Below are 26,391 nucleotides of genomic sequence, written 5' to 3' on the forward strand. Positions count from 1 at the left end.
TCTTAATAAAAACATTAATGATGTTTTTAGGATTCCTGAGAGAAACTGACTTAGATGTTGAAAAATCTTTGACTAATATGCATGTTTTTAATAGAATTATGGTTTTTGGCACCAAATATGGCAGTGATGTCCCCTTTCTTTCATTTCTTCTCTTTCCTACTCCTTCTTTCTGGCTGTCTTTCTCTGCCTCCAAAACACAACGCTATCGTGCATTGAAAACATTTCTGAGAATTAAGGATGAGGGGAATGTTAGCTTCTCAGGGAAAGTTTAAAATAAAGTCAAAATAGTGTTTTTCCTTAGGAGTTACTCAAGCTTTGTAATTCCATAGGTAATCAGTATTTTTTCTGCTCTCCAGATTACCAAAATCTGGTATCAACCTGTAGCCAGTTTGGAGCATCAATTCTTGTCTGACTCAGTTGGGAATGAGGTGGGCACTCATTCAAACACCCATTGCAAAGTACCAAGTGGCTTTGCGTGTTTTAAGGACAGTTCTTCAACTCGCCACCAGGTGGCAGAGGTACTCCACTGAAGTTCACCAGGGCTGCGTTTTGCTGCGTTAAAACAGTTTTTGGCACTTTTCTCCTTTCTGGACTGGATGGTTAGCATTTTTCTGGATGCAGAAGAGAGCAGCTCATGAGGGCTTGTACTTAAACATTTAATGTAGGAATTAAAGTACATGTTAATACAGATTCTGGCACTTATTTGCCCACTTAAAATATCTAAAGGGTTATGTATTTTTAACCCTTAAGAGACTGGTGTTGACATGTAATTTTGATTATTATTATTTTTTTCTTAAGGTCAACTTTGATTTCCCATCTCCTTATTTCTAAGCCCCAGTCTGTCTCCCCCCTTTCTTTGTGGGATGATAACGAGGCTAAGAATTAAGAACAAGAGTGTTGGAAACGCTCAGCTCTGGATTCAAGTCTAAACTATTCCACTTGGGTGAGCCGCTTACCCCATCCATGCCTGAGGTTCCTACAGAGTGAAATGCTGGAGGGTGTGAATGAGGTGATCTAGCTGATGCCCCTGGGGCACCTATGGTGCTCACATGGTTGTGTTTACTGCTAGCTGTGAAAAGGCAGTGCAATATTTTGTATCTCTGTGTAATATATACATATATATATATATATATTTTGCAGTACGCGGGCTTCTCACTGCTGTGGCCTCTCACGTTGCGGAGCACAGGCTCCGGACGCGCAGGCTCAGCGGCCATGGCTCACGGGCCCAGCCGCTCCGCAGCATGTGGGATCTTCCCGGACCAGGGCACGAACCCATGTCCCCTGCATCGGCCGGCGGACTTTCAACCACTGCGCCACCAGGGAAGCCCCCTCTGTGTAATATTTTATATCTCTGTCCGGATGCTACATTATAACTTAGTGACGGCCCCTTTGCTTGCTCTTCCCATTCTCACCGCTACCCTCTGGGTAGGCTGCACCAGTGGTTCTCTTTGCTGTAGAAAGGGGAGTGGTATTGCCTCCTCAGGGCACAGCTGGCAATGTCCGGAGACAGTTTTGGTTGCCACAGTTGGAGAGTGGGTAGAGGCTAGGGATGCTGCTAAACATCCTGTAGTGCACATCCTGCAGCGCCTCCCACCCTCCACCCAGCAAAGAATGATCCAGCCCCAAATGTTAATAGTGCCCAGGTTGAGAGACTCCGGGCTCACTGGTACTCAGTAGAAGAAAAGTTCCTGGTATTTGGTCTAGTCCATTCAACTTGATGAAATTCCAAACATATATTGTACTGATCAGGCCTGTAGTAGACTCTGGAGCCCCAAGGATGATAAGACACAGACTCAGTCTTGGATCTGGGAAGGGTCTGGGATTTTACTCACAAGCTAATGAGTTAGCCTCTTACTGGTTCACTGGATGCTGGCAGAAGACAGAGTCCTGGGTCAGAGACAAGGGACTTCATTATTCATGGCAGAGCAAACTGAATGAGTATCATGATGACCTGGGTTCCCCTTGTCCTCCAAGCCCCACAGGGGCAATATGAGGGGTCCAGGTGGATGTTCGGTGTGCAGTGGGTTTGTATCATAGCCGACGAATGCTGAGCTTGGGGAATCCACTGTTCTTATAGTAAGTGATAAGCAAGCCCGTGTTTTGTCTGGGGGGAAGACATTATCCCATCCCTCAAGGGTGTAAAGAATTATATACAAGGTGCAGAGGATACAGAGCAGGATATTTCAGATGGGTAGCGTTTGAGAAGCCTTCACGGAGGAGGAGATATCTGAACTGGGTTTTGAAGGGTGGATAGGGTTTCAACCCACAGGCAAGGGGAGAGAATATTTCTCTCTTCTTCCCAGAAATAAATTAACTTATCTCCTGAGCAGCTCAGCACAGGTTGTATGGGAACAGGGAGGACACTCTGGAAAAGTCCTGGCTGGGTTTGATTAACTAGTGAATCTGGGCGGGCTGTTGCCAGTTTTGTCATGCTATTGTCAACTTATGTCTCAAGGTAATTTACTATGAGCAGATAGGCTATGTTTTTTTTCAATATTTTTTAATTGAAGTATATTTGGTTTACAGTGTTGTGTTAATTTCTGCTATACAGCAGAGTGACTCAGTTATACATATACATTCTTTTTTTTATATTCTTTTCCCTTATGGTTTATCATAGGCTATTTTATTTTTATTTATTTTTATTTTTTTTTGCCGTATGCGGGCCTCTCACTGTTGTGGCCTCTCCCGTTGTGGAGCACAGGCTCCGGACGCGCAGGCTCAGTGGCCATGGCTCACGGGCCCAGCCGCTCCGCGGCATATGGGATCTTCCCAGACCGGGGCACGAACCCATGTCCCCTGCATCGGCAGGCAGACTCTCAACCACTGCGCCACCAGGGAAGCCCATATCATAGGTTATTGAATATAGTTCCCTGTGCTATACAGTAGGGCCTTGTTATTTGTCCATTCCATATATAAAAGCTTACATGTGCTAACCCAAGCTACATTTTTCTTATGTGATTTTTTTTTTCCCATGCTGTAGCTGGGAGCCTGTACTGGCCCACGGGAACCGGACTTCTTTATCACCAATAGACCCTCCTTCAATACATGATAGCATGTTTGGCCAAGGTTGACGGGCTGGAAAGCAGGATCCAGTGGATCACCTACAGAAGGAGATGGAGAAGGAGGTAAGCGCAGCAATGTGGAGTCCAGTGAGTGAGCCTGAGAACTGTGTGGGTCAACACCGGGGCGTGTCTCTTGTTGCCTGTGGTAGTATCCTCTGGGCACACTGGCTGCATTGAAAGTATCAAAGATGGGCAGGCAGGATATAAAATGCAGCCTAACTGTGGAGAATCCTATGTGATACCGTCACAGCGTGGCCTGTTATACCACAGTGGAAAAGACGGTCCTAGGTTACATGCATCAACGTGGATAAATCCCAGTCTTTTAATCCTAAGCCCAGAAACCATTCTATATATTTCCAGTCGGAAGGGTTTAGTACAGGAATTCAGGTCCTACAAAATTGTTGGAAGGGATGGGAGGGGATGAAATCCAGAGATGGGGGTGCTCCTTGGAAACCGAAGCATTGCAGGAAGCCACTATGGCTACCACAGACACCATCGCTGCCTGAGGAAGAGTGAAATCCACCTTGTACCACCGTCCACCTGTCATTGGTCATAGAACAGAAACCCCGTTGGCAAGAGATTCTGGGGGTTGTGGTCCTCAGGCTTCTACTTCCTGTGACAGAGCTGAGATAGTGCTGAGTGTCCCTAGACAAGAGTAACATGATGGTGAGTGACAAAGCAACTCCCAGAAGATTACCTACAATATGGTAACATTTTTTTTTGTTTGTTTTTGGCTGCACCATGCAGCTTGAGGGATCTTAATTCCCCAACCAGGGGTTGAACCTGGGCCCTTGGCAGTAAGAGCATGGAGTCCTAACCACTGGATCGCTAGGGAATCTCAACATGGTACCATTTTTATAAAGCACAAAATTAAACAACATATTGTTGGGCCATTCACACAATGGTATGCCAGAGCCGGCTTGAACTGACTTGTGAGATCCAATAGTTAAATTTTCAGGAATTTAGCAAGGCAGTTGTTAAACATAGCTGCTATTAAAAATTAAATTATATAAGCTTACAATAAAATAATTACAGCAAAGAGAATGGTAATAAATACTCTAACTCATCACCTCCTAATTATCTTACTTATTTTACTATTATCTATGCTTTTGAGGTTATTATATATATTGCATCTGTATGGTAAAAATCCTATAAACTGGCATGCTACCATGATCTCTTTCCAATTCAGTGTTCAGTGACATCACCTTGGTAGCTTGAAATGAGCCACTATTTATATGAAAGAAATTGGCCAGTGCTACAAATCAGGGTGTAATTGCTTTGTTGATTGTCTGGATATAACAAAATGACGCACTAAATGTTAATAATGATTAACAGATTAAACTGAAATGTTTGTCATGTCTGCGGCTGTTACATTGTGAATAGCACAGAAATTGAGGAAATAGCCTTCCAGTATTTGAAAACTATTATCCGATTCCACAAAGAAGTTGCTCACATAATTGATAAAAAAGTGATTTTCTACCATTTGTCTTTGTCATTTTGCTTTCTTATTACTTGTTAATGTAAACAAAAAGATCAACCAACCTTCATACTGAAACTACATTGGTTCATCTGTTGCAACCATAGGTTGGTCACAATTATGAAAGTTCGGCAAAAATAAAAAATATTCTGTGAGAATCAATTGAATGTTAGAGGTTTATAATAAGGATATTATGTATTTTATTATTTGTAAACTGTGTGCTATATATCCTTTCTATCGAACAATTTATAACAAACTTATTAGGATACGCGCACATATTTAATTTTTGGAGAGCTGATTTTTATTTTTTATTTTTTTATTTTTTTTATTATTTATTATTATTTTTTTTGCGGTACGCGGGCCTCTCACTGCCGCGGCTTCTCCGCCGCGGAGCACAGGCTCCGGACGCGCAGGCTCAGTGGCCATGGCTCACGGGCCCAGCCGCTCCGCGGCATGTGGGATCCTCCCGGACCGGGGCACGAACCCGCGTCCTCTGCATCGGCAGGCGGACTCCCAACCACTGCGCCACCAGGGAAGCCCTGATTTTTAAACATTAACCATCACATCACTGCATATATATGATGAAGCAAGGGGATGATTAACAGCATTCCAGGTAGCTGTTACCTTTGGGAGAGATCCCACGTGGATATCCACTCACACCCCCTTCTGTTTTGTCTTCCTGCCCTCGTTTGCCATCTACCCAGTCCTCCAAGTTCAAAGTTGGGGAGTCGTGCAGGAATCCTCCCGCCCCCTTCACATCTCATTGCCAGCTATTGTTGATTTTTCCTTCCCAACATGTCATGGTATTGATGGTTCCACCTGAAGGGAACCGTTTCCAGCTTGGAACCCAGCTGAGAAATGCCTCTTCCCACTGATTCCTCTCCTAGAACACACAGGGCACTGACTGCAGTGGAGGTTATAGTTGTCCGACAGAAGACAGAGGATGGAGAGTGAGCCAGAGCTTTGGGTTTTACTCAGGTTTTCAGCCAAGTTGCTGTGGGCATTGATCAATCTACGGGAAGCCAACCTCTGCCAAAACAATTGGTGAAGGTCTATAATCGATACAGAAAGAAGACTTCGAGCAGCTCATAAGGAGAGACCAAGAGTCAGGTCCCTGCGAAGAAGAAAGTGACAGCCCAGTGTCAGTCCTCGGATGCAGGGTACACAGAAGAGGATGCGCAGGGTCCACGGGGACAGATCCAGACCAGAGGATGGGGCTGCTCTCCAGGTGGAGCAAGTGAAGTCTGGCACGGAGGTGGGGCTGAGCCAGTGTCGCCGGCGCGGTGCCCTGACCCCAGCCAGAGGCCTCCCTGCTGTGTCCAGAGACAGCACACAGGCACCGGGAGCTTCACCACCTCTCCACGATGCAGCTGCTTCCCAGTGAAGCTCTGGAGGAGGAAGGAAGGAGGGCCGAGCGTGGAGAGAAGCTGGGAAGGGGTCTCTGCAGGAACTGACTGCTGCTTCTCCTCGGCTGCCTTCAGCATCTGTGTCCGTAGGATGTTCATCACCTGTGCCCAAGGCAGGCGCCCTCTCTGCTGGGCTGTGCTTTTCTGTGCCACGAACAAAGCCCCCGTCTGCCTCCCTCTCTTCCTCCCCCTCCAGTCTCTCCAGATTCTGCCCTGCTTAGGCCGACTCCTCTCCTCTCTTCAGAGGAGACATCAGAGGAGACAGGAGGGAGTTCCTTATCGCTCCGGCCTCACCCCTTGTTGGTATCAGTATCTTGCTAAACACGAGTCTTAGTTGTGGAAATCACTAATGCCTAAGTCACCTCCCAAGGGAATCAATATACACAGAATTTAGCTTTCTGTTTACACGGAGGGTTTACTAGCTCTGCTATTTTTATCAAGTCCTGTATTTATTCATTTGGGGGGACTTTTTTTTTTTTTTTTTTTCTGCGATACGCGGGCCTCTCCCACTGTGGAGCACAGGCTCCGGACGTGCAGGCTCAGCATCCATGGCTCCCAGCCGCTCCATGGCATGTGGGATCTTCCCAGACTGGGGCATGAACCCGCGTCCCCTGCATTGGCAGGCGGACTCTCAACCACTGTGCCACCAGGGAAGCCCCCATGGGGGGACTTTTTTTTTTATTAACATCTTTTTCTTTTTTAACATCTTTATTGGAGTATAATTGCTTACAAGAGTGTGTTAGTTTCTGCTGTATAACAAAGTGAGTCAGCTATACATATACATATATCCCCATATCTCCTCCCTCTTAAGCCTCCCTCCAACCCTCCCTATCCCACCCTTCTAGGTGGTCACAAAGCACCGAGCTGATCTCCCTGTGCTATGCAGCTGCTTCCCACTATCCATCTATTTTACATTTGGTAGTGTATATATATCCATGCCACTCTCTCACTTCGTCCCAGCTTACCCTTCTCCCCCCTACCCCGTGTCCTCAAGTCCATTGTCTACATCTTTGTCTTTATTCCTGTCCTGCCCCTAGGTTCTTCAGAACCATTTTTTTTTTAGATTCCATATATATGTGTTAGCATACGGTATTTGTTTTTCTCTTTATGACTTACTTTACTCTGTATGACAGACTCTAGGTCCATCCACTTCACTACAAATAACTCAGTTCCGTTCCTTTTTATGGCTGAGTACTATTCCATTGTATATATGTGCCACATCTTCTTTATCCATTCATCTATTGATGGACACTTAGGTTGCTTCCATGTCCTGTTTATTGTAAAGAGTGCTGCAGTGAACATTGTGGTACATGAGCCTTTTTGAATTATGGTTTTCTCAGGGTATATGTCCAGTAGTGGGATTGCTGGGTCATATGGTAGTTCTATTTTTAGTTTTTAAGGAACCTCCATACTGTTCTCCATAGTGGCTGTATCAATTTACATTCCCACCAACAGTGCAATAGGGTTCTCTTTTCTCCATACCCTCTCCATCATTTATTGTTTGTAGATTTTTTGATGATGGCCATTCTGACCCGTGTGAGGTGATACCTCATTGCAGTTTTGATTTGCATATCTCTAATGATTAGTGATGTGGAGCATCCTTTCATGTGTTTGTTGGCAATCTGTATATCTTCTTTGGAGAAATGTCTGTTTAGGTCTTCTGCCCATTTTTGGATTGGGTTGTTTGTTTTTTGATATTGAGCTACATGAGCTACTTGTATATTTTGGAGATTAATCCTTTGTCAGTTGCTTTGTTTGCAAATATTTTCTCCCATTCTGAGGGTTGTCTTTTCGTCTTATTTATGGTTTCCTTTGCTGTGCAAAAGCTTTGAAGTTTCATTAGGTCCCATTTGTTTATTTTTGTTTTTATTTCCATTACTCTAGGAGGTGGATCAAAAAAGATCTTGCTGTGATTTATGTCGCAGAGTGTTCTTCCTATGTTTTCCTCTAAGAGTTTTATAGTGTCTGGCTTTACCTTTAGGTCTTTAATCCATTTTGAGTTTATTTTTATGTATGGTGTTAGGAAGTGTTCTAATTTCATTCTTTTACATGTAGCTGTCCAGTTTTCCCAGCATCACTTATTGAAGAGGCTGTCTTTTCTCCATTGTACATTTTTGCCTCCTTTATCAAAGATAAAGTGACCATATGTGCGTGGGTTCATCTCTGGGCTTTCTATCCTGTTCCATTGCTCTATATTTCTGTTTTTGTGCCTGTACCATACTGTCTTGATTACTGTAGCTTTGTAGTATAGTCTGAACTCTGGGAGCCTGATTCCTCCAGCTTCATTTTTCTTACTCAAGATTGCTTTGGCTATTTGGGGTCTTTTGTGTTTCCATGCAAATTGTGAGATTTTTTGTTCTAGTTCTGTGAAAAATGCCATTGGTAGTTTGATAGGGATTGCATTGAATCTACAGATTGCTTTGGGTAGTATAGTCATTTTCACAATGTTGATTCTTCCATTCCAGGAACATGGTATATCTCTCCATCTGTTTGTATCCTCTTTAATTTCTTTCATCAGTGTCTTATAGTTTTCTGCATACAGGTTTTTTGTATCCTTAGGTAGGTTTATTCCTAGGTATTTTATTCTTTTTGTTGCAGTGGTAAATAAGAGTGTTTCCTTAATTTCTCTTTCAGATTATTCATCATTAGTGTGTAGGAATGCAGGAGATTTCTGTGCATTAATTTTGTATCCTGCTACTTTACCAGATTCATTGATTAGCTCTAGTAGTTTTCTGGTAGCATCTTTAGGATTCTCTACATGTAGTATCATGCCATCTGCAAACAGTGACAGTTTTACTTTTTCTTTTCTGATTTGGATTCCTTTTATTTCTTTTCCTTCTCTGGTTGCGTGGCTAAAACTTCCAAAACTATGTTGAATAATAGTGGTGAGAGTGGGCAACCTTGTCTTGTTCCTGATTTTAGAGGAAATGGTTTCAGGTTTTCACCATTGAGAATGATGTTGGCTGTGGGTTTGTCATATATGGCCTTTATTATGTTCAGTAAGTTCCCTCTATGCCTACTTTCTGGAGAGTTTTTATCATAAATGTTGTTGAATTTTGTCGAAAGCTTTTTCTGCATCTATTGAGATGATCATATGGTTTTTATCCTGCAGTTTATTAATATGGTGTATAACATTGATTGATTTGCGTATATTGAAGAATCGTTGCATTCCTGGAATAAACCCCACTTGATCATGGTGAATTATCCTTTTAATGTGCTGTTGGATTCTGTTTGCTAGTATTTTATTAAGGATTTTTGCGTCTATGTTCAGCAGTCATATTGGCCTGTAGTTTTCTTTTTTTGTGTCATGTTAGTCTGGTTTTGGTGTCCGGGTGTCCAGGTGGCCTCGTAGAATGAGTTTGGGAGTGTTCCTTCCTCTGCTATATTTTGGAAGAGTTTGAGAAGGATAGGTGTTAGCTCTTATCTAAATGTTTGATAGAGTTTGCCTGTGGAGCCACCTGGTTCTGGGCTTTTGTTTGTTGGAAGATTTTTTTATCACAGTTTCAATTTCAGTGCTTGTGATTGGTCTGTTCGTATTTTCTATTTCTTCCTGGTTCAGTCTCGGAAGGTTGTGCTTTTCTAAGAATTTGTCTGTTTTTTCCAGGTTGTCCGTTTTATTGGCATAAAGTTGCTTGTAGTAATCTCTCATGATCCTTTGTATTTCTGCAGTGTCAGTGGTTACTTCTCCTTTTTCATTTCTAATTCTATTGATTTGAGTCTTCTCCGTTTTTTTTCTTGATGAGTCTGGCTAGTGGTTTATCAATATGCTTACCTTCTGAAAGAACCAGCTTTTAGTTTTATTGATCTTTGCTATTGTTTCCTTCATTTCTTTTTCATTTATTTCTGATCTGATCTTTATAATTTCTTTCCTTCTGCTAACTTTGGCGGTTTTTTGTTTTTCTTTGCCTGATTGCTTTAGGTGTAAGGTTAGATTGTTTATTTGAGATTTTTCTTGTTTCTTGAGGTAGGATTGTACTTCTATAAACTTCCCTCACCATGTCCCGTATTTAAAAGCCTCTGGTCAATGTTCAGCAGTAAAACCTGGCCTGGGTAGACCCAACTTTAGTAATGCGGTCAGGGTTCTGTAGCCTGAGCTCGGCACAACCTGGGAAAAATAATGATTTTACAGCATGAGGCTCAGCTTCCTTTGAGTGTGTTCCAGGCTGTGTAAAGACAGATGGCAAATAAATGAAAGTGTGTTTGTAGCTGGTAATTTGGAATTTGGAACGTAAAGACACTACCCCGTCAAGGCAACCACACTATCCACAGATGTAAAAGGGCTTGACTCCACTTAATGAGAAAATGCAAATTAAAGACAAGGCTTCATACTTTCTCCCACAAAGCAAGAAGCCAAGCAGTCCTGCCCCCAAGGAGACAGGCTCCAAGTTCACTGTGGCCTCCTCTGGGAGGCTGACCATGCCCAGAGTCAGACCTCAGGTGGCCTTGGCCTTGAAGACACTGTAATCTCCTATCCCTTCCTTCTGCTGCAGCATCCCCTGGTGCTTTGAGCTGGAAATAGTCCTCCCAGAGCCAGCCCCAAGGAGCCTCTCTGTTTAGCAAAAGCCCCTGGCCAGCCCTCTTCCCATAGAACACGAGGAGGCTGCAACACTTCTCAAACCTACATCTCCCCCCCTGACACTAGAACATTACTTAAGGGAAGAATGCCAACTGGTTATTATTCAGCAGTCTGCAGTCTCACAGGAGTCATTCATTCCTTTTTTTGTTTGTTTTTTTCCACCCCATCTCATCCTGCCTCAGCAATTAGATAATGTGAGTGGGCATATACCCTGTTAAACAGCTGCTGGGAATTCTCCTTAGGAGCAAGAGGCGATGTGCGCTTTTGTGGGTGCTGACTTGTGCGTTTCCTGTGCTTAAGATTGCAAAGTATGGAAGGCCTGATCACTGGGCACAGACAGGCAGAGCGGGCCAGGCAGGGTGCGCAGTGAAGGCTGCGGAGAAATGAGGACTCCAGGGAGAAGCATTTCATGCCGGCCCCTTGCCAGGGGGCCAGCTGTGCGGCTATTTCCTGCTGCAGTGGTGCTGCCCGGGCTCCGTCTGGTCCTAGTCCTGGAAGGGAAACACTGGCTGATTCTCTAGTACATTTATCATTTTCAGGCTTTGTGACTAACCACAAAGCTGGATGGAACATTCTTGTAAGAAATGGAAGCATCCACCGTTGATCAAAAGGAATCACTCCGCAGCTATTTGTAATTTGGCTGCCGTGCTAGGAGCTGCTTGGCCTTGGCTGAGGGTGTGGTGGCTCTCATCACAGGGCACCGAAATTCTCTGCACTGTTTGCTCAGCTGCTGTCTGTTTAGAGAGCTATTTAGATTCTCCCGTAGAAAGGAAAGCTTTCCATTCTTGGAGAAACCACAGTGATTAAGTACATATAAGAGAAAAGCATTATGATGACTAATCAGAACAAAATCAATGATTCCCTTTCTGTATTATACATGATGAGGTTTAGAGTCCACAGCTTTCAGCAAGAGTGAGGGTGTGACTTTGGGGTGGGAGAGGAGAGGGCAGAGCCGCACAAAGGCCAGTGAGCACAGGACTTGCCAGTTGGGAAAAGGACTGAACTTTCATGACCCGATTAAATGCCCCTTTAAAATCTGACCCGGGAAATTCTTAACCTTTGTAATAAGGGAAAATAATATCTGAGGAAGCAAGAATTTTTGGTTAGCTTCTATGCAGTCATTTGAGGCCACCCAACCTAAACTCTCTGTCCTAACAGATGCTTTCTACAAAACCTGCCTTGAAACTTGAAGAATCTCATGTTCCTCTAAATTTTCATGCAGCCAGAAACGTGGGAAGACAACTTTGTAGGAAAGCGTCAGTGCAAGGAGGCCCACCACCTCCTGAGACTGTTCCAGTTTTTGAACAGCCTTCATTGTTGGAAAGGTCTCCTTCACATTTGGCTAAAAATTGTCTCCCTCTCAATTTTGTCTTTTGGTCTCAGTTGCCCTTTGAAACTACATGGAAAAAATCCAGCTCTCTTCATACTGAGGTCCTTGCAGTGTTTCAAGATGACACTGGTGTTTACGTTGCCTTACTGACTCCTGTCTGAATGTCCTCACTGCTCTCTGATGCGAAGGGAGAACACTCTCACCTCCTGCAGGAGTTGTCCAGTAGCAATATAGACCCCGCACATTGTTCATGTACAGAGATCTGTAACCTCCTTTGCTTATGACCCTATACTTCTATTAATTTATCCATCCTGAGATCTCATTTGTTTTTTTGGTAGCTGTGTCACACTGTTGGCCTGTGTTTACCTTAAAGTCTAAGGAACAATCAACCTGTTATTCCCTTACATTTCCATGTCCCCAGAGGGCTCTGAAAAGAAGCAGAAGTGAACATTTTAACCTAGTCATTATTCATTTGTTTTGGTTTTATGCTGGCCTTTGAATATGCCATTTGACGTGAGAGTCTTCAGCTAGTGGATGTAAAATGCAACTTTGCATTTTTTTTGCATACTTAATACGATCAGATCACACTAAAATTCATGTTTTCCTTTGGGAGTGGTGGCTGGAGCTTTGTTAGATTTTTTTCCCCCAGTTTTATTGAGAAACTATTGACACAGATTGCTCTATAAGTTTAAGGTGTACAGTGTGATGGTTTGATGTATATATATTGTAAATGACGACCACAGTAGGTTTAGTTAACATTTATTGTCTTGTGTAGACACAATAAAAAAAGAAAAAAGCAAGTTTTAAATTTATCAGTGTAATAAGAGATGAAGGTTTAATACCTCTACCTCTCCTTCCCCATTCTTTCCCCCAAATGAACATACTTTTAATTATGCCAGTAATTAGTGTTTGCAACATTCTAATTATGTAAATATTGTTCACTGCAGACAGAACCTAGAATACTGTGATGACATCCTTTCTTTTCTCTCTTTCTTTAAAAAAATTGAAGTATAATTGACCTACAACGCTATGTTGGTCCCAGGTTCACACAGTAGTGATTTGAGATTTCTATACATTTACTAAATGATCCCCACCTTTGTGAGGTTTTTTTTTTTTTTTTTTTTTTTTTTTTTGCGGTACGCGGGCCTCTCACTGTTGTGGCCTCTCCCGTTGCGGAGCACAGGCTCCGGACACACAGGCTCAGCAGCCATGGCTCACGGGCCCAGCCGTTCCGCGGCATGTGGGATCCTCCCTGACCGGGGCACAAACCCGTGTCCCCTGCATCGGCAGGCGGACTCTCAACCACTGCGCCACCAGGGAAGCCCCTTTGTGAGATTTTTGAAAGGAACTGTACGTCCCGGCTAAAGCACACTTGCAGCTGAATAAGCTGACAGTGTCATTCCAATCAGGAGCTGACCCCGCCTATCTAGAAGTTTGAGGGCATTTGTAGGCATGTTTGCAGAGCCGTGGGAACCTCCTGTGGCAGTCTGTAAATAACCTCTGGGTGCCTGGTGCTGGTGTTAGGTTCTGGCTTGGCAAGGGTACCTGGCATAGTCCCCGCCTTTGATATCAAGTATAGCCTTTGGAGTGACCACCCTTGTACCTTACACAGAGGGGACCCTCTAAAATCTTTTGTAGGGTGGGCACATCCATTCAAAAGTTTATTTGTTACACCCTCCCGAATCAGTAGGTAGTACCCAGAGATGTATCTGCTGTGAGTGGGCAGAGCCTGTCCGAAAATGTCTCTCCAGCTCTGTCATCGTTGGGACAGCTATCAATCGGAAGCCCGTCTTGAACTAGAGTGGATGCTGACCCAGAGGTGGGAGACCCGGCCTTCGGGAAAGCAGGAGCTGCTTCTTTATCCCCGTCTCCCTGTGTTGAATCCTTAGCCTCAATCCCAGGAGCCTAAGCATGTCTCTCCTTTCTCTGGATTTCTTTAGCTCTTATGGCTTATATTAAACCGCGGGTATTTACACATCTAATTAATAATTAACCTGTTAACTTTTCCCTATGAGTACCTCTGGCCTCCTCAGCTACATTGTCTGATCATTTGTATCCTCCACAGACCTAAGAGTGCAGTTTTGCCCATCAAAAGGCTGACATAGATAGATGTAGGATTAAACCATGGAGATCTGAGAGGAGTCGGTCTCTCCCTTAGGAGAAAGGGCAAAGGAAACAGACTTTTAGGAAATTCATATTCTGCGCCAGGCACTGTGCTGGGAACATTACATTTGTTTTTTCTTATAATCCCTGTAAGACTCTCAAGTAAGTATCACTATCCTCGTTTTGCAGAATAGGAAATGAAATCTCAGAGAAGTTAAGAAACTCTCGAACTGCATACAAAGAGGAAAGAGACTGGGCTGGATTTGAACTTGGGTTGCTGTGCCTGCAGCAGCAGTGCTAAGGAGGCTGTCCTCCCTCTTGGAGGTGCGGCGGGGCTGGAGGTTAGGACATTGCTTGTGGCTGTAGCTGCCACGTGGCCACCCTTGAGTTATCAGCCAGCACCATCTCACTGCTGAAGAAAGATAGGAAAAAGGCCAGGGATGAAAGAACAAGGGGACATAAGAAAGAAAGGTACAACCATGAAGCAGGGGAGAGAGAGTGGAAAGTTGCAGCTCACTTAACATTCTCTGTGCAGGAAGCATCTCACACCTGCTCACTAGAGCAAAGTGTTCATCAACGGAGTAGCTTGTAAACCCCTGAGAAGGCATAGCGATGGCCTTGCTGATATTAGTCCTTTTCTCCCCCAAAGAGGAAGGAGTATTCTCAGCTTCTGAAGACAAGGACTCTCAGTGGTGTTGGGGAGCTCTGAGAAGCTGGATGCCCTGTCATCAGATTGTATTTGGAGACTTTCTTAGTCAGGTTAGCACCAGGCTGTACTGTAGCAATAAAGAAACCTTAGAACTCCATGGCTTAGACAATAAAGAGTTCTTTCTCGCTCATGAAAATTCTGGCATGGGTCAGGTGAGTCTTCAGGGCACTGTCCTCCACTCAGGGACCTGGTGATCCAGGCCACTTCCATATTGGGAAGCCAAGATCTCTGTATGTGGCTTCCAGGTTGCTGGGGCAACCAGGGTGGGAGGGTCAGCTTTTAAATGCTTTGGCATGGAAATGACGTCAATCACTTCCACTCACAGCCCATTGGCCAGAGCTGGTCAATGGTACTGCCCCTGTGACAGTGCTGCCGTTCACTGGGAAAAGAGGGGATGCTTGGGCACTCAGTGACTGTTCAATGACTCTGACTCATTTCCTTTACTCTCTTCTATCCAACCCTTTTTAAGGAAGCTCATTGTTCTTGGGAAAGAACACAGATGTCTTCATGGAGCTTGATAGGCCCCTGGTCGTGGCCACCATGTTCTAGTCACATTGGACATTTCAGGTCTTGTGGCTCAATGTGCCTTCTCTTCCTCACTGCCCTGCTCTTCTGTCTTCCCGAAATACTCTCCTCTGTCTGTTTTTCCTGTCCAACTCCTAATATTATTTATGTCAATGTTTAGATATCACTTATTATGGAAACTTTTCTGACACTAAATCTGGGTTAGGTGACCTTCTTTGGACATCCAGGTCATCCTTTATTTCCCCCACTGCGGTGGAAATGTATTATTTATTAGTCTATGACATCTTAGATTGCAGCTCTCTGATGCTTGGAACCATTGCAAGAGTGGTCCCTACATACATACGATGGCCAACACACAAAAGAGGCCTAGTTAGTGTACTTTGGATGCAGGAAGAGAGGAAATCTTCCAAGGCAGAATGTGTGTGATTGTACTATCGCAGATTTGATTCTAAAGTTAACCTGGAAAAGCAAATGCTGTAGAAGAATCAAGAAACTTTTCAAAAAGAAGAATGAAGGAGAGTCTTAGTTTTCTGGATGTGAAAATGGACTATAAAGTTACAGTAATTAAAAGAGTGAGATGCTAGCCCAGGAGTAGACCAAGAGATGAACAGGATACTGAGAGCTGATGTTACTGTCTTGAGTCCAGACTCCGCAGGGCAGACCAGGCAGGCTGGAGACTCAGCCAGGGTTTCCATGTTGCAGTCTTGGGCAGAATTGCTTCTTCTCCTGAAAACCTTAGTCTTTGCTCGTAAAGCCTTCAACTGTACATGGAGAATTGGTATATGATAAAGGAGGCATTTTACATCAGTGGAGAAAGGATAAATTATTGAACGAATTATGTTTACACATCTGGCTGTAATTTGGTAAAATTAAAAAATAAGCTAAGATTTGAGAAATAAAACATTTAAAAAGAAAGTTATATCTTTAACTTATATCACATGCAAAAGTGAATCTGAAATGATTATAGATCTAAACATTAAGAAAAATCTTTAAAATACTAGTAAGCGCATAGGAAGTATTTTCATTATGTTGGAGTGAGCAAAGCATTTAAAAAAAATGATGTATGGCCCAGAAGTCAAATGGTTTAGAATGACATATTTGATAACAGTGAAACAAAACTCTTCTATATAACTAAAAGCTATATAACCCAATTAAAAAAAAGCATATCAAGCTGGGAAAAATATTCACTATATGTAATTTAAAAAGGTTAATATAAGAAGTGTCTAAGTGCCCACAAATCAGTAAGCAAGCAATTAACAATCCAACGTAAAATGGACGAAGGTTATGAAAAAGCAATTCATAGAAGAAAAAGTATACATAGCTTATAAGCAGAAGAATTGCTTATCCTTACCGATAATCAAATTAATACAAATTAAAACAATGAAATAGCATTTTCTCCATGAGATTACACGTATCAGGAAGGCTAACAGTACTCAGTATTGATGATGGTGGTATAATTTTTTAGAGACAAATTTGACGATATCTATTTTTTAAAAGTGCCTATATTTTTGACCTTACAATTATACTTCATCTATAGGGGGTAAGTTAAGTGACTTATGGAATATTATTTAGCATTTAAAGAAGTGAGATATAGTTACTATATATTCTGACATGTAAAATGTCTGTAATAGAGACTTAGATTTAAAAAGTGACTTAGAGGGAATCCCCTGGGGGTTCAGTAGTTAGTACTTGGTGTTTTCACTGCCATGGCCCTGGTTCAATCCCTGGTGGGTGAACTAAGATCCTGAAAGCCGCGTGGTGCGGCAAAAAAAAAAAAAAAAAAGTGACTTACAGAACAGTATGCAGTTTAGGACCCCATTTATTCAAAATATGTACGTATAATCTATATATGCATGGGAAAAAAACCTGGAAGAATATACAGCAAACTGTTAAGGGAGATAAGAGGAATAGGACTTTGGGAACTTCCATTTCTTGTTTTCCATATTTTAGTATTATTACTTTTAAAATAAGTGTGATAGCTGTTTACGGTATTTTAGAAAGAGATTAAAAAGACACTCCTGGGACTTCCCTGGTGGCTCAGTAGTTAAGAATCCGCCTGCCGATGTAGGGGACACGTGTTCGAGCCCTGGTCCAGGAAGATCCCACATGCCGTGGAGCAACTAAGCCCGTGCGCCACAACTACTGAGCCTGCGTGCCACAACTACTGAAGCCCACGCACCTAGAGCACATGCTCCACAACAAGAGAAGCCACCACAATGAGAAGCTCGCACACTGCAATGAAGAGTAACCCCCGCTCGTTGCAACTAGAGAAAGCAAGCACACAGCAATGAAGACCCAACACAGCCAAAAAAAAAAAAAAAAAAAAAAAAAGACATTGCTTAGTTTAACTGACCAAAGCTTTGACTGGTTACATACGATCTGAGGTTCAAAAAAATGCTTGTTGTGCCATGTCATGCTCAGATATGTTCATTGACTCATTCATTCATTCACCAAGCATTTAGTGGATACCTTTTTTGTGTGAGGTCTTTTTTCCTACATGGCTCTTAACTGCGTAATTTTCTTCCTCATTTTACTCCAGAAAGTGAATAAATTGAAAAATAGTTGAGTCTAAAGCAAAGTATGCTTGTGGGGGACCCTCTTCGATACGCAGCAGAGGGCGCTGTGGCTGGGAACCAAGGGTGGCTGTTGTTTGCTTGGATGTTTAAGGGAGTCCCTTTCTGATCCCGTCTAAAAGATTCATGTTGATAGAGGGTATTCTTATTGGGGAAAAAAACCCCAAACCACTCCATATTCCTATTGCTGGTTAACTTTGTGTGGGCTGTCTCTCCTTCAGAGCTATCAATTTCATTCCTTTGTGGGCCTGTGTCCATGCAGGGAGGGAGTGGACGTTTGGAAGTCGAGCAGTCCAAAGATAGCTGCATATGCGTCACATCTCATGAGGATGGAAGATTAAAATGAAAGATTATGCTCTAAACTTTGCCCTGTCTCGGCATCCAAATGCCACGTGACTGCTGGTTTACTGAACGCAAAACCAGAATGATATGGTGACAGCACGTTGGGTAGGCTGTAACAGGAGACGTTGCAGCCACGACAAATTTGCCCTCATGCCATCGAATGCATTTTTGTTTTTGCTCCTGATTTTGGTCTGTATTGCTTTGTATTGCATTGTAGTATTCATTTAATACAAAAGTGAAGCATGTTTTGGATACTATGCCCTAAGTTTGATGTGAAATACCGGGATATTGTCCTGAAAGATTTTTGGATAGATTTGAATGTAAAAAACAGATAAAATAAGTTGTGATTCTTCATATCACAAAATGACACTTAGCAATAAAAAATTTGCTGCAGTATATATTTTTTTAAATTGAAGTATAATTGATTTACAGTATTGTGTTAGTTTCAGGTGTACCGCATAGTGATTCTTTTTTTTTTTCAGATTATATTCTATTATAGGTTATTACAAGATATTGGGTATAGTTCCCTGTGCTATACAGTAAATCCTCGTTGCTTATCTATTTTATGTATAGTAGTTTGTTAATCCCATATTCCTCATCACTGCAGTATCCTTAAAGAACAATTTTCCTAATCCAGATAAAATATGATGTCACTTTAAAGCAGAATCTGTAATGAAGTCAGATATAGTACATTTTACAATTAAAATACACAGGTCCCTCAAATTCAATTTGGCTCATGGTTAGTACAAATGGGAGACTTTAAAAAAGAATCCTTTCCTTTCTCTCTAGCCCTTTGTCTTGTATTTTACCAAATTGTAGTTTTGGACAAGTCAACCCTTCCCCCCCAGCACACAGGTAGAGTTGCCCTGCAGTCAGAGACGTCCTTCAGCTGGAGAGTTGGTGAAGCTGTAAGAAGCTGAAGGAGCTTTGGCTACAAAGTACAAATAGAAGTGGAGAATTTATGCAATTTGACTAGTTAGAGAAAAAATCCATCTGACAGAATAGCAGTAGTGAGCTGTTAGACTGTGCCCAGTGGCATAGAATTTATAATTTAAAACATTTCTGGCTTCCTACATTAACTTTCTTGGTTAAACAGGTAGAATTCCCTGAAAATCTGTGGTTAGTTTCTCAAGTTCAATGAATGTATTAAGGAAATGTCAACATCTTAGCTGCTATACAGCTTTCTTTCTTAAAAAAATAAAAAAATCTAAGGACGTGAATTTGAAAAGGATAAGAAAAGACTTCGCATGTTATTGTATCTTGTGTCTGTGCTGAAATGACCTCCTTTAGATCCAACTCATTGACGTTGTTTAATCCAAATGCAAGGGTAGTGTGCCAGACTCAGCTTCTGTACCCGCCCAGATCTGCACCTCCCTCTTGCCTACTGGCTGGAGCTGCATCAGCAATGACTTGCTCTGCTCCTGTGGTCACGACGTCAGATTACTGCCTCTGCCACTCTCCAGGCAGCCTGACCAGCAAGAAGAGGCCACCGCCCCGGAGGAGGCTGGGACATCTTGGAAATGTGGAGAGATGAAAACCCCATGGGGCCAACTTCACCCAGTGGGAGGCGGCAGATAGGAAGGGGCTGGTCAATGAGTTATTTTTCCGTTCTCCTCAGAAACTGTTGTGAGATGCAACAGTTCCTACAACGTTCCTGAAGACATCACGTGAGGCTGCACAATCAGCCAGGCTGTCACAAAGCTTTGGCCAACTCAGTACCCTGCCCTCGTGCACTTGGGCTCCCTCTCCCCTGCCTTGCTGCTCTATCCCTCCCCCACCCCGTTCTCTAGGATCACACCTTTGAATGAAGTATTAGCAAATAGACATATGCCCCAGGGTCTATTGTCTAGAGAACCTGGGCCAAGAGAGTGGGAACCTAGGTTGGCTCTAGAAAGCAGACCCTCTGGTGCACTTTGGCAGTGGTGAGTGCGTGGTGACAACCCTCCACATATGGTAGCATTACGATTACTAAAGCCTTTATCCGAAGTTAAAGAGGATGAGGACGAGGTGGAGGTGAAGTGTGGGGATATCATTTCACTTTGGCACTCAATCCGTTTTGAGGCAACAAATATTAGGACGGTGATGTGGGGTAATCACTTTTGAAGGCTCTGGAAGCCTTTCAAAGAAATGATAGGTGCTATCTTGAGCCTCTCTTTGAAAGCCAGGGTATTCCTGTGGTAGCTGTAAAGGGGGTTCTCATCTCCTCAAGCTGCAAGGCAGAAGACTTTTAAAGCAGGATCTGATGATAAGATGTTAGAAACGTAAAGAATCAATGTACAGCCTTAGTGGCTCCTCTATGTCAAAGGAAATTCCCTGATGAGGAAAAAGTGGGACCCTTGGATGGTGACATTTGCCTGGTTGAGGCTGAGAATATTGGATCCCAAATGGCCTGAAGCTTCCCGGCTGGCAGAAGCTGTCCCAATGACTTGAAGAGATCAGCCTCCCCTTCCCAGGGGATCACACCATGACCTCCCAGAGGAGATGCTTCACAGCTGACCATTGTTTATCTCACTGTCGGTCCCTATCATCCCTTGTTGTCTCCTGGGTAATAGCCAGAGTCAGGTCTGATCACAGCTCTCCGCTCCAAGGAAAACAATCTATGTGTCAAAGGACATACAGGAACTGTCAAATGTGCACCAGAAAAGATGGGTAGGAGCTGGTCTTGAGGGTGTTAGATTGTCATGGTCACCTGGAGCTGGTCTGTAGGGGTGGTTCCTTGACATTTAGGCAGGATGATGGCCTACAGTTGATAAAGTGGAGGTGCAGGAGTGTGAAGAAAGGGTAAGGCTCAAAGAGTTGGGAATATTAGAATGGATGTACTATGTAAAACCTAAGAACCCTCCACTTAACTCTGTTTCTTGAAAGAGACTGGAGGACACTTCCTCTGAAGGCAATACAAAGTCACAACTTAAGGGCTCACTGACATCTTTGAGAGGTTGGTGTCTGTCTTCTGTAGGCTGAGCTTAATGGTGATAAACATTGCCATAGACTCCTTAATGTCAATGGGGGTAATGAGATTCCACAATAAAAAGACTAGGTGGCAGCTCTTAACCACCAGAGGCAAAGGTAGCCATGCTTATTATAACCGGAAGCCCCACAGAGTAGCAGTTAGGGTGCCTTAACCTTCAGAGATTTGTGGCAATGACTAACAGATTGTGGTGTTTCTAGACAGGAGATAGATGGACAGCTGACTAGGGTGTTGTTAAAATTGTATAATAATAACAAAAACGAAAGCTGGAGAGCAGGATGTTTTCATCAGTCACTGCAGTGGAAAATTATGGCTTCTTGCTTGGTTTTCAAATGTAAGTCAGTTTACATATCTAGAATCTGTAGATTCTAAGGGAGGCTGAGGTCCTCTTGAAGAAGAACATTACTATTTCTCACTCGTATACATGAAAATTTATTCCTCTAATCCTCCCCTTCAAGGGATATGTAGATATTTCCCCAAGTAACTAGTGCTAGGGAATGGGGACTAGCCAGACTTTTTGAGAACTATTGTATATAAGGTCTAAGCTGAGAATAGTACCAGGGTATCTGAAATGCCACATACTGGTCCCATAGTTAGATTAGCAGCTTTAGGAGGCCAGGTGACAAATTAAGTCTTCCCCAAAGTCCATTTTATAATGGCGCTTTGGGTCCACAAAACTACCCTGTGGTTATCTCTCAGATTCCCAAATAGGATAGATATATTTAATGGTTGGCAGAACTCCCAATAGGTTTTCTGACTTGTGGAGTGTGGGACATTATTGTAGGAAGGGCCAAATAAAACTATCTGAAGCTGTTCTTCCTCCATTATCCAAGATAGGTCATCAGAAATAATATTGTATCCTAGGGAAGAATTACAGATATTCGCCATCAAAGACTTAAGGGATGCAAAGTGGTGGTTCCTAGAATATCTCCATTCAATTTACCCATTGCATCCCTGTAATGACCAGATGAATTATGGCTGGTGTTATTAGTCCACCTTAAACTTATTCAGGTGATAATCCCTTTTGAAGCTGCTGTACCAGATGAGTTGAACGTGTTGAATGTTGAAGATCAACACACATTTCCAAACTTGGTTATGGGAGTACTGATCTAGCAGATGCTTTCTTCTCAATCCCCATCAACAGGGAGAATCTAGAGTGGTTGGCCTTCACATGGCAAGGGCAGCAGTATACATTCGCTGTCTACATGTCTGCTGGGACCTTGCACATCCTGACATTCTTACCGAACATCATTCTGCCCACCTATTAATGACATCATGCTACTTGGACTTACTGATGAGGGTGCTGCAAGTATCATAGATGCCCTAACACAGGGGTTCTCGATCAAGGGATTTTAACTCCCAGGGTACACCTGAGAATGTCTGGAGACATTTTTGGTTGTTAAAAATGGGGGATGGTGAGTAACTAGTATTTAGTGGGTAGAGTCCAGGGCTGTACATTCTACAAGGCTTGAGACAACCCTCACCCTTCGACAAAGAATTGTCTGTCCCCGAATTTTAATAGTGCCATGTTGAGAAATACTGCCTTAGTAAGACACCTGTGTAGCAGAGCTGGGAGATTTACCCTATGAAAATTCAGGGATCTGTTGCACCAATGAAGCTTCTGGGGGTCCAGTAGTCTGAGGCATGCCAGACATCTCTTTTTTTTTTTTTAATTAAAGGATAAATGTCACATGTTAGCCACTCAGAAATATTTGCTGAATGAATAAATGAATGAAAAACATACAGGAAGAGTTCCTTGTGCAAAGAGTAATCTGTTTGGGTGAGATAGGTTCCCAGAGGAAGGCAGAAGTTTGCTGTAGCCAGAGGCCAGGAGAGGGGCTGGAGGTGAAGCTGAGAGAAGGCTGTGTTTCATACGGTTTACATGCTGTTTATTTAGACACCTGCCCCCAGAAGGTGGAGGACAACAAGTGGCTTTCATCCAGGGAGAAACAAGACCTGGTTAGTGTTCTAGAATGATCACTTTACAACTGGTTAGCGAGATTGTCCTAAAAGGCCCTGAGACCAGAGTCAGAAAATCTAGCCTGGTCCCTTTTGTAATAGTCCAGGTGGGAAGCTATGAACAGCTAAAATGGGACAGATGGAAAGAGAATAAAGGAAGAAACAGATTCCAGAAAGATTTGGGAAGAAGAATGACCAGGATTTGGTGACTGGATTGGAACTGTGGGTAGAGGGAGAAAGAGCAGAAGAAAACCCTCAGGTCTCTGTGTCTGTGGATGACTAGAGAATGCAGGAATAGAATCCAGTTTAAGTGACAGATCGTGAGTTTTGTTTTAAATATTTGCAACTTAAGGATGTGGGGCATACAGGAGGAGGTATCCAGCTGGCAACTGGATAAGTGAGGAGAGTCTCAGCTGCAGATGGAGGTTTGGGAATTGTTTGAAGCCACAAAACTGAGGCTCAGAGAGGTTATCTAACCCATGCTAACAGTTGATAAATAATAGAGTGAAGATTCAAACCCAGACATTTCTGGCTCTAAGGCTTACCCCACTATCTCCTAACTTACCTTTTTTCGAAGTTGTAGGTTTCTAAAATGAGACTTTAAAATGCATATAGATGGAAATCTAGCAAAATTACCAGTGTATTTACACTTTGACCCAGCTATCCTACTTCTGTAGGAGTTGACTTTACAGGCAGACCTGGACACATACAAAATGACACATGCACAGTGTTATTCATGGCAGTCTTGTTTGAAGGAGCAAATAAAAAAGAGAGGAGGAGGGCTTCCCTGGTGGCGCAGTGGTTGAGAGTCCGCCTGCCGATGCAGGGGACACGGGTTCGTGCCCCGGTCTGGGAAGATCCCACATGCCGCGGAGTGGCTAGGCCCGTGAGCCATGGCCGCTGAGCCTGCGCGTCCGGAGCCTGTGCTCCGCAACGGGAGAGGCCACAACAGTGAGAGGCCCGCGTACCGCAAAAAAAAAAAAAAAAAAGAGAGAGGAGGGGAAGGGTTAAATAAACAGACTACCACCCACCTGTACAGAAGAGTAAGAAGCTCTCCGTAAACTGACAGTGTGTATGGTATGCTCTCTTTTGTGTAAGAAAAAGTGAAACTAAGAACATGTATTTGCTTGTATCTGCGTGAAGATACAAGGATATAAGATACTAGTAGAAGTAAGGTGCCTTATAGGGGTGGTGAAGAATGGAATAGAAGGATACAGGGTAGGAACAAATCTTCTCAATGGATATCTTGTAGATTTGAAGCATGTAAATGTATTACCTATTCAAAACAATTAAAACATTGAAAATGTGGTATATTTACCCATTAGCATTTATCTACATTGGAAATTTATTTCCACCCCTGGAAAGATGTATTTGGTTTATGCATTTATAATATTTTTGTACTTATCCATCCATCCACCCAACACAATTATTCACCTCTGTGCCAGGTGCTGGGCTAGCCACAAGGGAAATAATTGAGAAAACAGACATGGTTCCTGGCCTCACTCTAGATATACAGACAGAGATGAGTCACATCATCCCATAAATACACTAAAATGGCAATCATACTACAAAAAGTGTGAAAAGGACCTCTGTTATTCTGGGACGGGATAGTTAAGGATGTGGCAGCGAAGGCTTTCTTGAGGAAAATCCTTCTGAACTCCATGAAATGCAGGAGGGAAGAGGTGAGGAGATGGGGGCAGAGAGAACAGTATTTGCAAAGGCTCTGAGGCAACAAAGAGCACAGTATTTGAAGAACCGGAAGAAGGACATGTTGATGCTAGGTAGGGACTGAGCAGATGGGGTGGATGTATTAGCAAGGGGGGCCACACACATGAAGATCTTGTCAGGCGTGTTGAGGATGAGGGTCTTTGTAATTAAAGCAGAATTGGAAGCCACCAGAGAGGTTGAGACTACAGTGGAACAATATGAGCCATTTATGTCTTGGGAAGGTCACTGGCTGTTCTTTGGAGAAGGACGTGGGGTGTGGAGAAAGAGTTGAATCAAGGGGACCAGTTGGATGGCTATCTCTGGAGAGTAGGAAAAAAGTGACCTTTGTTTAGACCAGGGTGGAGGTTACGGTTACAAGAAGCAGATGGAGTCAAGAGAAAGTGAAACCGAGAGGTCTTGACGATGGGTTGTATAAGGCTGGAGAAGAGAAGTTTTCCAACATGGATAGGTTTCCAGAATAGACAGGGCTGCCATTTCCTGAAAGAAAACATGAGGGCAGGCTGTTTGTTGGGGGTCAGGATGGATTTGAGGATGTTTGAATGTCCTAGTAGAAGACACATCACCTGGAAAGGCAACACACAGATCATGTCACAATTCCATTTTTAGAACACACAGTGTAACCACACACTTGGTTAACAATATCAGTAAAATGTGGCTCACACCCAAGTCTCACATTTTTATTCTTCTATACCCCATGTTAGTTTTTTTTCTGTTAAGATTTTTCAACTTCATTGAAGCATAACTTATATCAATAAAATGTACATGTATTAAGTTTACACTTAGATGATTTTTCTTTATACCTTCATATAACTGTCATTCCCCTTTTTATTCAGTCGTCTGCTTGCTCCCTGGTAATGACCCCATGTTAGTTCTTGACAAAGTATTTCTCTACTCATCTCTTCCCCAAAATGCATGCCATGTTATTTTAGGGGCATTGGATCCTTTAGAGAAAAGATCTTGAAGAAGAAGAACATCATTTCCCCCTGATAGGCCCCTTGCACTCCGCTTTCTAAGGTGGCATTTTGGACATGTCAACAACAAAGTTTCCTTTTTTTCTGGTTCCCCCCTGTGAAGGCTTAGCTGTTAATCTTCCTCCATGTTTCATATTTCATTTGTGTTTTTAAAAGGATGCCCTTTTGTTGTTGTTCTCTTCACTGGTTCTGTATTTACAGGGAGCTTTCTTCTTTATTTTCTTTCAGCCTTCAGCCGAATAATTTTGCTAACTTGAGGCCCCCTTGGGGAATACAGCCATGATACTTTCAGCCCTGCTGTGTGGCAACACTGCTGCTAATATTTTTGCAGGCCCTGGGTCTGGTAGTGCTCAGGGTTTTGTCTTCTCAACTTTTTAAATGTAACACTGATGCTATTTCTGTATCCATGGGAGGAACTGTGGGATCATTGGAACTTGCCTGAGGGGAACCCTTTTCTGTATAAAAGAAGAGGATGAGAGATTCCTTTATGTTTCAAAAACTGGTATAAAATTAATTGGTTAAAAAAATGCTGTTTGTTCCTACATAACTTATCTGGCTCTGGAACCACATTCAGCAAAGGGCACTGTGACCTCTGTGGGGACATGGAACAATCTGACACCTGATCCAAATTTTCTGGCCTGAAGGCAACTTCAGTGACTGAC

General features: G+C 43.0%; 1 protein-coding gene across 10 annotated transcripts in view; it reads left to right on the forward strand.

Annotated features, from left to right (window-relative positions):
• SETD4 (SET domain containing 4) overlaps positions 1–26,391 on the forward strand; it is a 431,158-nt gene that overhangs the window by 79,419 nt on the left and 325,348 nt on the right. For 9 of the 10 annotated variants that reach the window (XR_014015954.1, XR_014015955.1, XR_014015956.1 and 6 more), the window contains one exon: positions 2,981–3,125. The gene's annotated coding sequence lies outside the window, so the exon portion shown is untranslated. Of the gene's footprint in view, positions 1–2,980; positions 3,153–26,391 lie in introns of those variants that run through there. The other variant, XM_081235413.1, reaches the window with a different exon arrangement.

The sequence above is a fragment of the Mesoplodon bidens genome (assembly GCF_964165515.1).
Source record: "Mesoplodon bidens genome assembly, chromosome: 5".
Lineage (NCBI taxonomy): Eukaryota > Metazoa > Chordata > Mammalia > Artiodactyla > Ziphiidae > Mesoplodon > Mesoplodon bidens.